The following is a 13236-nucleotide window of genomic DNA, read 5'->3' on the forward strand; positions in this document are numbered from 1 at the left end:
ATTCTTTAAAGACCATAATCTCAGTCTAGGAAATAATGCTCTTAGGATTTGAGTCAAGAGAATTTAAAATCTGAAGCTAGTATAGGCAATTGTTATAGGTATTATTTATAATATTTACCACATTTTACAAACTCCTATTTAATTCCAAGAGTCTCTTGAAATAAATACTATTCTTGCCTTCACCTAATAAATTTAGCTTAATAAATAATGGAATATTTAATAAGGAACCTGAAGCAATGTAAAAGACTCATCTCACTGGAAAAAATAGAAATTTTATGAAGAAGGTAAAATGATGTGAATGAAGCAAGAAGCTCCATTAGTGTGTGTGTCTATCAAGTATATTTTTATACATTTGTGATGCCTACTAAAGAAAGCTCTGTATAGTCCACTAAGTATGTGTTGTTGTTTATCAGTGGTACTGCTGCAAGGGACAGAACAAATTTGGCAAAGGACTCGCATTCTCTGCTTCTTTCCTCCTTCTCCAGGTTTTTTGGCTCAGGATCTTACTAGGTCGGTCAGCCTTAGGTCTTAGTATCATTACAAATCTTCCATTGGTTCAACTGGGCAGGCTACAGACACAAGAACACAAACATACTCAGATCGGCCAAGATCTGCTTGTAACTGGAGGAAGGCCTAGAAACCAAGTAAGTCTCTCCCCTCACCATCTTTTTATAAGTGCTAGCTGACGACTGAGCCTAGGGCATCATCTCATGCAAAGGAAGCTAGCATTACCCCAGAACTATATATAATCCTAACCCTACAAATCAAGTCTCTTACCTCCAACTCTGAAATCCCTATTACATACACTACCCTTCCTGTGATACACAGTAAACCTTCTACAGGACATCTGGCTGAGTTCCAAGACAGCCCTCATTCACTGAATTAAATTCTGCAGAGAAAATAGTGTAAATAATGAGAGTTCAATGCAATTACTGGCATGGAGACACATATCCTTTAAAAAGTAAATAATTGAGTTCTAAATCAATGTTGTCTGGTGGAGAAAACAGGCAGAAAGTCAAAGCAAAGCACTCTATAGAATCTATACATTTTACAATAGCTAACCAGTATAACAGTCATCAATATAAAGGAAGAAAGGAGAGTTGATAAATATATCAAAAACAAATGAGGAATTTGTTTTCTCAGATTTTATTTTTTATTTTTTTAAAGACTTATTATTATATGTAAGTATACTGTAGCTGTCTTCAGACATCCCAGAAGAGGGCATCAAGATCTCATTACAGATGGTTGTGAGCCACCATCTGGTTGCTGGGATTTGAACTCAGAACCTTTGGAAGAGCAGTCAGTGCTCTTAACCGCTGAGCCATCTCTCCAGCCCCATTGTTTTCTTCTCCAGAAATAACATTAATTAAGAAAAAGGTAAGAGCCTAGACAAAAGCCAGGGAAAGCTGAGTAGTGAACTGAACTGAAGCTTCTGACAGAGGGGTTGGGGGGACAACTCAGTTCTACTTAAGGGGCAGGCTGCTGAGTATGACCACATTCCAGTGAGTATATAGATAACACAAGTGGACAAGAGGTCACAAAGGAGAGCGGACATGGAGGGACTGGGAAGTGACTGTGATGGGTGCATGATGGGAAACTCCCATAGAATCAATAAAAATGTTACCTTGAAAAAAAAAATTGCTTGGGGCTGGTGAGATGGCTCAGCGGGTAAGAGCACAGACTGCTCTTCCAAAGGTCGCGAGTTCAAATCCCAGCAACCACATGGTGGCTCACAACCACCCATGGTGCATCTGAAGACAGCTACAGTATACTTATGTATAATAATAAATAAATCTTAAAAAAAAAAAGGGGGGGGCTGGTGAGATGGCTCAGCAGGGAAGAGCACTGACTGCTCTTCAGAAGGTCATGAGTTCAAATCCCAGCAACCACATGGTGGCTCACAACCACCCAAAATGAGATCTGATGCCCTTTTCTGGTGAGTCTGAAGACAGCTACAGTGTACTTACATATAATAAATAAATAAATCTTTAAAAAAAAAAAAGAATTGCTACTAGTTCTGAAAAGCAGCTAATCAGAAATCTAAAGCTGCTTTCTACCATATGCTGGTGATCTACTTCAATTAACTCAAGTGAATTGTTACATCCAGAAAAACTAACTTCCCAAACTATTTTTGAATGACCTGGGAAGGAAGGAACAAAGTACCCAAACATTTATAAACACAGTACTAGATTTCAGTACAAGGACTTTTTATAATTTGGATGAATAAGACACAAAAATACTTAACAATAATGTGATAAAATTGAGATAGCTCATAAAAACAGCTTTCAGAAGAAATGATGGACAGAGAAAATAAAGGTGGTTTCAATCAGAACCTAAGATAAAAATACCAGTCACTTCGCTTACTAGCTCAGCAGACAAACAGCAAGTTGGCTGCTTTGTCCTTTGGGCTTCCAAACCACACCACTCATCTGTCACTACATTTAACACACTGTACAGCACTTGTATCATGCCCACTGAAACTGAACTTCCTTAAGACAGAGCCCTTTAGTGTATTTTTCTAATTCTATTTCCTAGCAAAATGGTCTGGCACACAGATAAAGATGAATGGTTTTTGAAAGGGGAAGGGCATGATTTCCTATTAAAAGTACTATAATTTTATCAAGTACCATTTATGCAGGTCTTTTATTCACTGTCTCAATTCTAATACCACCCTCCTAAAATGTAGTCTATGATGACAGAACAAAATCATTCACCCATATCTCATGATTCCTGTCAGTGGGGTTTGTTAGGTAGTAAGATGGAGAGTGCAAACAGGAAAATGGGCCTTCTAGGTTGCTGTTAAGATGAAACTCTAATTCAGTCCCTGCCTGAGGGGGCAGTGACTGGTTCTAGTCTCCAGCTTCTTTGGGCATTTCCAGAAGCAGCTATCACGTGTCTATAAACTAGCAGCTGACCTCTACACCACCCAGCACCAGCTGCATGGACCTTAGAACTCAGAACTACTAACATTTCCTCTTCGCCTTTATGCCCATCTAACCGATTTCCTAATGCCTCCTGAATGACAGAAGAGGACATCAGATCCTATCTGAAGACAGTTGTGAGCTACCATGTAGTCTATGGAAACTGAACTCAGAACGGTCTTAACCTCTGAATCATCTCTCCAGTCCTGAAGTTTGTTTTCTTTTCTGGGACTTAATACACTGCTAAACAGTCTGTGTCCCACATGCATGCAGCGCTGGCTGAATCCAGAAGAGAGCACCAGATCAGCTAGGATTGGAGCTACATCTTGATGTGAGCCACCTGTGGGTCTAGGATTGGAGCTACATCTTGATGTGAGCCACCTTGTGGGTCTGGGAATCAATCAAGCTGAAACGAAGCTTTCCTTGTATCTAGTCCTCTAGACCTAGTAAATCTGACTGCTCTCCTCTGATATTATCTTGCTGCATGAGGTTATTTTATAAGACCTACTTTACAAAAGCTAACTTGAAATCGGTCATTTGTTTCTGTTAAGTTGATGCATAGAAGCTACTGAACTTTTGTTTTTGTGATCCAAGCTCCCCAACTTTGGAATTAAAAAATAATTTTTTTGGCTGTTGTTCAAACTGGTCCAGAAATGCCCCCATAACCTAACCTAGTGTTCAAGGAAAGAAATTGAAATCTCAACACTAACACAGACCTGAACTTGCTGGTTATTTCAAAGTGATTTCCTTCAGTGCTGGGGACTAAGTCCAAGGCCCTGCACACTAAACACAACCTCCACCACTAAATTATGCTCTCAACATAATCTTTACATTTTACACACTGATTCTGAATCCTAACCTCTTCATAAAAAACGACCTCACTGGGCTGGGCACAGTGACACAAGCCTTTATTCCCAAAACTTAGGAGGCAAAGGCAAATGGATCTCCAGGAGCTCCAGGCAAGCTAGGACTATGTAGTGAGACCCTATCTCAAATAAGTAAATAACTCCGAGATACAAATAAGCAACATATATATCTGCTGAAAGTAATTGACAGAAGTTCTTAAGACTTTTAAAGGCCGGGCAGTGATGGCACACACCTTTAATCCCAGCACTTGGGAGGCAGAGGCAGGTGGATTTCGGAGTTTGAGGCCAGCCTGGTCTATAGTTAGTTCCAGGACAGCCAGGGCTATACAGAAAAACCCTGTCTCAAAAAGCAAACAAACAGGGCTGGTGAGATGGCTCAGTGGGTAAGAGCACTGACTGGTCTTCCGAAGGTCATGAGTTCAAATCCCAGCAACCACCCTTAATGAGATCTGACTGCCCTCTTCTGGTGCTTCTGAAGTCAGCTACAATGTACCTATTTAAAATAATAAATAAGTCTTAAGAAAAAAAAAAAAGCAAACAAACAAAAAAGGACTTTTAAAACCTGCCCGTTACTTTACTTTCTTAGCATGCCTTCACTAGACATTTCAATCTTTCACTATTATAGCTAATAAATTAAAATTATATAGCAAATGGTAGTTACACAGAAGCAATTCAATCTCAGTGTGTGTGAAGGCAGCAGGCATCTTTCTTGGAATTAATTGCTGGTAGCACATTGTAGCTCAGCTCCAACAGGACATACTACCAGATTCATCCATCCAAGTCCACTTCAGCTGCCAAACGCCTACAAAGCTTTAACAGAGAGTTGAGAGAACATGGCCAACTCTTTTGGAATTTTTCTACTCAGGCCAAAACTGGTAATGGGCCACCCACCTTCTTAGCATCTACAACCAGGTACTCATTACCTAGCTAACTACTAGCTACCTGCACAGTAAAGCTAGTTTCTAATTAAACACCATGGGTCTCATCACACATTCAAAGTATCTATGTGAAATCACAACCTACACTTCCACTCCCACACCCACAAAGGAAATACCACAGACTCAGAATCCTGGTCCACAGTGTTCAACCTTTGACAGTGGGGGGTAAGTGGGGACTAGGTTTCTATGTAGTTCCAGGCGGGTCTAGAACTGCCTCTGCCTCTCAAGTGCTGGAATTAAAGGCTTGCACCATCACATCTAACTTCGTGTCCAACCTTCTGACGCTGTGACAAGACACTGACATCTACAAACATGCTGCTGGGTGCCATTCTTAGCTCTCCTGGAACCTATGTGGCCCAGGCAGGAGGTTGGTCACTCCTGACATCAGAAACCTAAGATCACTAACAGACTGATGAAATTCCAAACATGACTTAGTCTACATTTCTATGTATTCTACCTGGGCACTGTCTTGGATGATCCACAGGGAAAACAAAAACCAAAAATAAACAACAAAGCCCACTAACTTTCCAGTATTTTGATGCAATGCCTGTTATATTATTTGTTCTAATTTAAAGCTTTCTGTGCAGCACATTAGAGCTATTATCTTATTTTTCAAATATAAAAACTATCATAAAGTCTCCTTTTAGAGGTTTGGATTTTGCATTTTGTCTGTGCTTGTTTGAGACAGTCTCATATAGCCCACGCTGCTCTTTATGTAGCCCAGGATGTCCTGTCTCTACTCCTAAAGGCTAAATTAGAGCCGTGTATCTAAAGTCTTCAAATTTGTCTTTATCTGTAAACAATGTGGTGTCCATTCCTCACAAGGAATTTCACACAAGAGATTTAGAGAAATAAGTAAACTTGGAAAAAGTAAAAACCCGTATTTGGTGTGATACCTAACAACTGGATTGTTCTGTATTTACCAGTTATTTTACTAAATAGTAGATTAGGTGTTACCATCAAGTCTTTAATAAAGGATACCTGTTGATTGTGGCAAGTAGAGATTTTAGAGGGCAAAGAGGTATATCCAGAAGTAATATCGCTGCCGCTTAAGTTCTTTATATATCAAAGGTTAAAAGTTCAATTTAAGACACAAAATGTAAGCCAGTTGTGTTGAATGTCTATAACCTTGTCACCGAGGAAGCAGAGACAGGAGGAATGCCTTAAGCTAACTATCGAGTATGAGGCCAGTTTGCCTGGACTATACTGAATGGGTCGCTGGCAAAAGTAAATAAATAAAAATAAAATAAATCTCAAACCTGACATCTGATTTATTAAATATTCAACAATTACAATTAGCTACCAATTCCACTAACTACTCCAGTTATCTCGAAACTATCAAAAAATAATGCAAATGACTTTTGGTACTTTTAATTAAAATATCAGCTTAAATTACTTGACAATATGCCTTCCTTTTTTTTTAATTTCAAAAGAAAAAACCGCATACCAAATACTTAAATACTTCACACGCCATAAAGAAAGTCCGACATTTCCACAACACTGTCACAAGGCATACAAACTTCCAACAGCTTCTTAAAAAGACACCCAACGGAGCTTCGGGGACACGAATCGGTCATTTGTTCCGGTGGACAAAAATAATAGAAATGAACCTCAAAGTTTCCAAGACCGATTTTTTTTTCTTTTTTTTTTACCCAACAACAGTATTTCTGCTAGTAGGAATGCGACTTCTGTAGCAAGGAAACGGTTCTAACAAGGACCCGGGCCGGGGAGCCCACAAGCAGGGAGGGGACCTAGGATTTCGGCAAACACAGCCCGGAGGTCAAAACGCGGAGCAGCTAGAACAGACCGAGTCGCCCCCTCCCCCCCCCACGCCGCCTCCGGGGTGAGCCCGTGGCTCGCGGGGACAGCAACAGATACCCCGGGGCAGGCGGCGGCTCTCCAGGAATGTGGGGCCGTGAGGGGATCCCGAGCCCAACCCGGTGCCAGGTACCGAAGGAAGGAGGGTTGTCGGCCCGGGGCGCCCCTCCCCGTCCGCCCGGCGCCGACCTCCGGGCCCCGCCGGCAAGCCCAGGGGGAAGTTCGCCTACCGCTCCGGGGCCGCCCTCGAGGCCCCCGCCGCCGCCGTGAGCCGAGGGCCGCGCGGGCACGCTTCCCCGGAAGGGCTCGGGACGATTCGCCTGCCCCAAGCTCACGGGCAGCGAACAATGAGCCCTCCCAGGCGGGCCGCGAGCGGCGGAGCGAGCGTCCGGGGGCGGCGGCGCCATCGCCTCCCGGCCCCTCGCGGCCGCGGACACACACACACACACACACACACACACACACACAAGCACACACCCCCAGCCGCTCCGGCCGCAGCCCGTCCCGGCCCCCCACCCCCGGGCCACAGCCAGCCACCCTCGCACACGTCGCCATTCCCCGCCTGCCCCCGGCTCACCGGCTCCTGCCTCAGCCCGAGGCTGCGCTGACCGTGGCCGGAGCGAGACTGGAGGCTCAACCGCCGGCGCCGCCGCCGCACAATATGGCGAGTCTCGGCTTCCGCAATGGAGCTCGGGAAATACAACAGGGGCCGCTCAATATTCATGAGAGACTGGGGAGGGGGGAAGCCGGCTCGGCCAGAGCTGCGGGGAGGGCGGGAAGGAGCGAGCTAGCGAGCGGGCGAGGAGGCGGAGGCGCGGGACGCGGCGTGCACCGCGCGGGGAGGCCCCTGGCGTAGGGGAGGGGGAGGCCCCGGGCGTAGGGGAGGGGCGGCCTCGGGCGTAGGGGAGGGGGCGTGCCTAGTGCGGGCACGGACCTTCAGGCCACTCCCACAGCCTGGCCCCGCCCCCGCCGCCGGCTAGTGCTCGCCAGAAGCCCCCAGCGCCCGCGCAGCCCCCCAGCCCACGCCTGCCGACTTGGGCGTCTCCTTTCTGTCTGCCTTCCCGGTCCTGGAGCCTTTCTGGGCCTGCCTAGGCCCACAGGTTGCGCCTTCCCGCCCGCTGCTGAGGTTTCGATTTAGGCTTCCAGCCCCTGACTTCGTCCTCGTCTTCATTCATCCCAGCACTAGATAGAAATCCTCAGGGTTTCTGCTGCAGAACTTTCCGGGCTTTGGATATAAGGCGTACAAACCCAGCAAGGTCTAAAGAAAGTGACCTTCAACTGTGGAAGTAGGTGCCCGTTAGTACCTTCCTAATAAGTCCCTTGCGGCTTTTTATAACGACCTCCTTGACGCTCTCAGTATTCTGAACTTGAAAATATAAGTAGCTATTGATAATAGTCATCATTACCACCACCCCCAAAAAAACCAGTTAGCCTACAAGAAATCACTCCGTAATTCCTGCATTTAAGTTTTGAGTAAAACACGTTTAAAAAAAAAATTCCCCAACTTCAAAATGTTGCATTGGTCTCTAGAAAGGATAATCTCTAGAAAGGATAATCAAGAATAGCAGATGATAAATGGGAAGGCACTTGCACCGCACTGAAATTAGGCAAGATGGCTTATAGCTTCCAATAACATAATTATGGTATTCCTTTTCTGTGGCTTAAAATTTTTCTTATTGTATTATTCAGGGTTTTCTATAGAAACAACAAATAGAATAATATTAGAGTGGCTTACTCCTGGCTGTGGTCTGGCTAATCCAACGGTGCTGTCTCCAAACTAAAAGGTGAAGAACCTAATAGTTTTAAGTCCTCGAGGCTGGATGTGTCGGCTGGTCTTCAGTCCATGTTGCAATCCAAAGAAGTATTTTTTAATATCAGCAAAGTAATGTCTCAGCATCAGAACTTGCTGGCGAAAGCTTTCTACTCCTCTTTATGTAGGCTGTCATGGAAGGGGTAGCAAAGAGTTAGGACTTCTCGCCTTAATTGATCCAATCAAGAAAACATTCATGCCAGGTGGTGGTTGCGCATGCGTTTAATCCCAGCACTTGGGAGGCAGAGGCAGGCAGATTTCTGAGTTCAAGGCTAGCCTGGTCTACAGAGTGAGTTTCAGGATAGCCAGAACAACACAGAGAAACTCTATCTCAAAAAAACAAAAAACGCTACACAGAGAAACCCTGTCTCAAAAAAAACCAAAATAAAATAAAATAAAATAAAAAACCAAAAAACAACAACAAAAAAGAACGAAACAAACAAACAAGGAAAACATTCACAAGTGTGCTCAGTTGTTAGGGTTTTGTTAATTCCAGATGTGACCAACCAGGATTGGCGCTCGTACTTACTGTCCACTCTAGCAATTTAGAAAACCCTTCAAGGTTAAACTTTTCCTGGGATGTGAATAAAAGCCAAAATAATCTCAAGTGTTCTGTTCCTCCACCCTCTGGAGACAGTAATCAGAAACACCATCCTCTCATCAAAGCAGAATGTTCATAACTTAGAATTTTTTACTCTAGCTCAAATGCTTTTGGAAATCATGATATGTGACTAGACTAAGTCAATTAGTGTTAAGAAAGGTGATCATTTATAGGAAGTACAGAAACTCTGGGTAAATTTAATATTCTATTTAAAAAGTCGAAGTAGGATAGCCTTAAAATTAGAAAACGTATAGGATATTTAGATTAAAAGTTATTTTAAAAGTTAGACCTTGCGCTAAAAACCTTTTAGTACAACAACGATACTTCTGACACATCAGTGTGACTTTTTTCATCTATTTTATCTCTTTGCTGCCATGAGACCCATCTCTAAAACCTTTACATTCGACACAAGGAAGGTTTATCACCTGCTCATCCTTAGTGATTACCAGTGAGAATCAGAATCACTGTTCCAGTCTCTCTAGGAACCAGATTGACAGAGACCTCAATCTCTTAGCTGAATCACCTTGTGTTAGTGAGGGACCTCTACAGTAACAGAACTTACAGAATGGACCTCTCTCTCTAGAGAGAAATGGAATTTATTAGACTGACTTCTGGCTGTGGCCCAGCTAACCCAATAATGGCTGCCTAGGAATGGAATGGCGGAGAGTCCAGTAGTTCGTTCAGTCCACCTGGTAAGATGTGGACTATGTGGTAGCTAGGATCTTAGCTAGTCTTTATTATATACAGGAATCCCAAAGAAGTGGGCTCTAACACCAGGGAAGGAATGGTCTTACAATCGATGCAAGAGCAAGCAGGCAAAGAGCAAAAGCAAAAACGTCCTTCTTCCATGCCGACACAGGCTTCCAGCAGAAGGTGTGGTCCAGACTAGAGGAGGGTCTTCCCAGGTCAAATATCCGGATTAGAAGTGGATCTTCCCACTTCAAATTAAGCAAAAATCACTTCATTTTTGTTTTTGTTAATTCCAGATGTAGTCAAGTTGACAACTAAGAATAGCCATCGACATACCTGAATCACAGGAATTCATTCTTTATAGCAGAGAAAGAGAGAAAGAAACTGAAGAAGAAGAGGGAGCTTTCAAAACCTTACTTTGGAAGAGACAAATTCCACTGGCCAGAACCAGTTACCCAAGTCAATACATCTATAAGGAGAGTGCACCCTTGAACTTAGTTTAGGAAGAAAAAGAGAATTATGAGTGAACAATTATAATGCTAGTGATGGAGATGCCACCAGTTGGTTCTGGGATGCTATGAAAAACTCCAAGAAACTTTATAACTGTTGGGGGTTCAAGAGTCGCCACACAAACCATTAGAACACAGATCTCAGTCAAGCAAGAATAGTTTATTGAACCTACACCCCAAGACTGAATGTTCAGGGCCACAAAAGGGCCTCAGGCGTCTAAATGTGGCACCAGTCTGTCTTCAGGACAGGCTTTTTATATGAAAAAATAGGTTCACAATTTTTTTAACATTATTTATTTATTTATTTATTAGTGTGTTTTTGAGACAGGGTTTCTCTGTGTAGCCCTGGCTGTCCTGGAACTCACTCTGTAGACCAGGCTGGCCTCAAACTCAGAAATCTGCCTACCTCTGCCTCCCAAGTGCTGGGATTAAAGGCGTGTGCCACCACTGCCCAGCATTGTTGTTGTTCTTAAAGCAAAGAAGCCTAGGGTGGCCTCAAACACACAATTCTTCTGCTTTAGCTTCCTAAATGCTGAGATTATAAACATGCTACATTGTAGTTGGTTCCCTTTTTTTAACTGTACAGTACAGACCATCGAATTATGGTAATTACAATGATGCACACTTGTAATCCCAGCATTCTGGAAGCTGAGAAGGTTGCAGACTTTTTGCATAGCAAGACCCTGTCTCAAAAACAAAGCAAACAAATTAAAAATTAATATCAGGACTAGGGATGTAACTCAGTTGCTAGAGCACTGGCTTAGCATGCACAAAGCCTTGAGTTTGATCCCTAACACTGCATAAATCCCTGTTTGGTGGTTCATGCTTATACCACGTAATCTAGGATCAGGTGAAGGCAGGTGGGACAGATACTCCAAGCTACAGTCAGCTACATAGGGAGTTTGAAGCCAGCCTGAGACTAACGAAACCCTATCTCAAAGTAAAATCCTGATTAACATTTTTAATAAATATGTTAAAAGTGACATCAATATTTAAAGTAGAAGAATATCACATTAGGACTATAAGTAAGTATAACAGGCAGATGACTAGATGAACTCTGGATAAAAGTATTATTTTCCGCTGGAGACTTTAGAAGTAATACCCGCCTAATCACTTTATAAACTGGGTAATACTGATAAGTAACTAAAAGAAAATCACATCTTTAATGGCTTTAGCCTATGGTTATATACAGAATAAGATTAGCTTACCTCAGCCAAGTTTTCCTGACTGTCTAATATACGCCAACAACTTTGTTAAATGTTTTGAGAATACATTATACGGCCCTTGGTGAAATAAGTCTTGTATTCCTAGAGACCAGCACAGTGCTCAGTACTTAGTAGGTGCTTGAAAAATATGTGTTAAGATAATTATAGATGGGGATTCCTTGATCTCAGTGTGTACATGAGACAGAGTAGCGTACATGTGCTTGATTATCTTGGCTTTATTACTTAATAGCAAAAACTTCCCTAAGATTGCCTGTTGTATATCCACCACACGGAGGTCTCCAGCCATGCTCCAAGCAGCTTATTGTTACCAGCTGTGTGTCACTGATCATAAAACACTGGTAGAGTCAAAGGTCTCTTTCTTTAGAAAAACAAAAACAACAACAAAAACCCAGACTTTATTCTGTAGCCTAGGCTTGCCTGGAACTCACTCTGTAGCTGAGGCTGGCCTCAAAATTGCAGTGATCCTCCTGCCGCAGCCTCCCTAAGAGCTGGAATTTCTGACATGAACCCTGACACACAGCTTGTTCCTTTTCTGTGGTTTAGTAACCATCCCAGACATAGAGTTTGGAAATGGGACAGCTGAGGCTCAAACCTGGGTCTTTTTTTTTTTTTTTTTTTTTTTTTTTTTTGGTTTTTCGAGACAGGGTTTCTCTGTGTAGCCCTGGCTGTCCTGGAACTCACTCTGTAGACCAGGCTGGCCTCGAACTCAGAAATCCATCTGTCTCTGCCTCCCAAGTGCTGGGATTAAAGGTGTGCGCCACCACCGCCCGGCTTAAACCTGGGTCTTTTAACTCCAAGTGTAAGATGCCCTTTGTATTAAAGAGAACTGATAGAATGAATATATACGAATCATACACACACACTTCTAACATATGTGGAGTTCATTAGACTGGCTTATAGGATGTGGTCTGAGTAGTCTGACAATGGCCATCTTATGATGTAAAAACCCAAGGTAGTTGTGAGTCCACAAGGCTGGCTGTCTCAGCAGTCCCAATTTGGCAATGGAATTGTGCTTGGTTCCTGTAGAACTACCTGTCTTCAGTCTACAAAGGCATCCTGAAACGGATTTAAGCCTGGCAGCAAGAACCTGTCAACGAGAGTGAGGACAAGCAGGCAAAAAGCCACTGTGTCCTTTGAAGTCCTTCTGTGTGGGCTACCACCAGAAGGTGTCGCCCAGATTTAGGGTGGGGGTTCATGCTGTACGTGGTCTGATTTTTTAACAATGCTGGCAGTGATGGCACACACCTTAAATCCCAGCACTCCAGTGGTAGGCAGAGTTCGAGGCCAGCCTGGTCTACAGAATGATCTACAGAAGCTACACAGAAAAGAAACCCTGTCTTGAAAAAATAAGAAAAGAAAGAAAGAAAAAACCCTCATATGAGTGCCCAGTTGTCTTGGGCTTTTATTGATCCCAGATGCAGCAAATTTGACAATGAAGATTAGCCATCACAGTATTCATTGAGGCCACACTGGCCTCAACTCTCCTGGGTGATTTTGCTCTTTGTAGTGTATGAATGGCTTATGAGACTACATCTCCATAGCTCATCATTGTGGTTAGTTTTATATTTACTTATTGGTGTGTGTGTGTGTTGCATACAGGTGTGTGCAAATATGTCTGCAAGGGTGCTTGCTCATGAATAAGTTGTGGAGGTCGGAAGCCATGTCACATGTCTTCCTCTAGCACTGTCCACTTTGTTTTTTGAGTCAGGGTCTCTCACTGAACCTGGAGCCCACTGTTGTGGCTAGTATGGCTGCCTACCAAGCCCAAGGAGCCTCTTGTTTTCGTTTCTACCCACTGTCTGTCACTGGAATTATAAATATGTGTCACCTGGCCCAGTTTTTTACACAGGTGCTGGG

At 43.3% G+C, this 13236-nt stretch overlaps 1 protein-coding gene across 1 annotated transcript in view; it reads right to left on the reverse strand.

Annotated features, from left to right (window-relative positions):
• Rnf2 (ring finger protein 2) overlaps positions 1–6944 on the reverse strand; it is a gene marked incomplete at its 3' end in the record, with an annotated part of 30018 nt that extends 23074 nt beyond the window's left edge. Inside the window, exon 1 of the mRNA XM_031378747.1 lies at positions 6774–6944. The remainder of the gene's footprint in view (positions 1–6773) is intronic.
• Positions 6945–13236: the final 6292 nt, after the last annotated feature.

This window comes from Mastomys coucha, unplaced genomic scaffold, assembly GCF_008632895.1.
Source record: "Mastomys coucha isolate ucsf_1 unplaced genomic scaffold, UCSF_Mcou_1 pScaffold1, whole genome shotgun sequence".
NCBI lineage: Eukaryota > Metazoa > Chordata > Mammalia > Rodentia > Muridae > Mastomys > Mastomys coucha.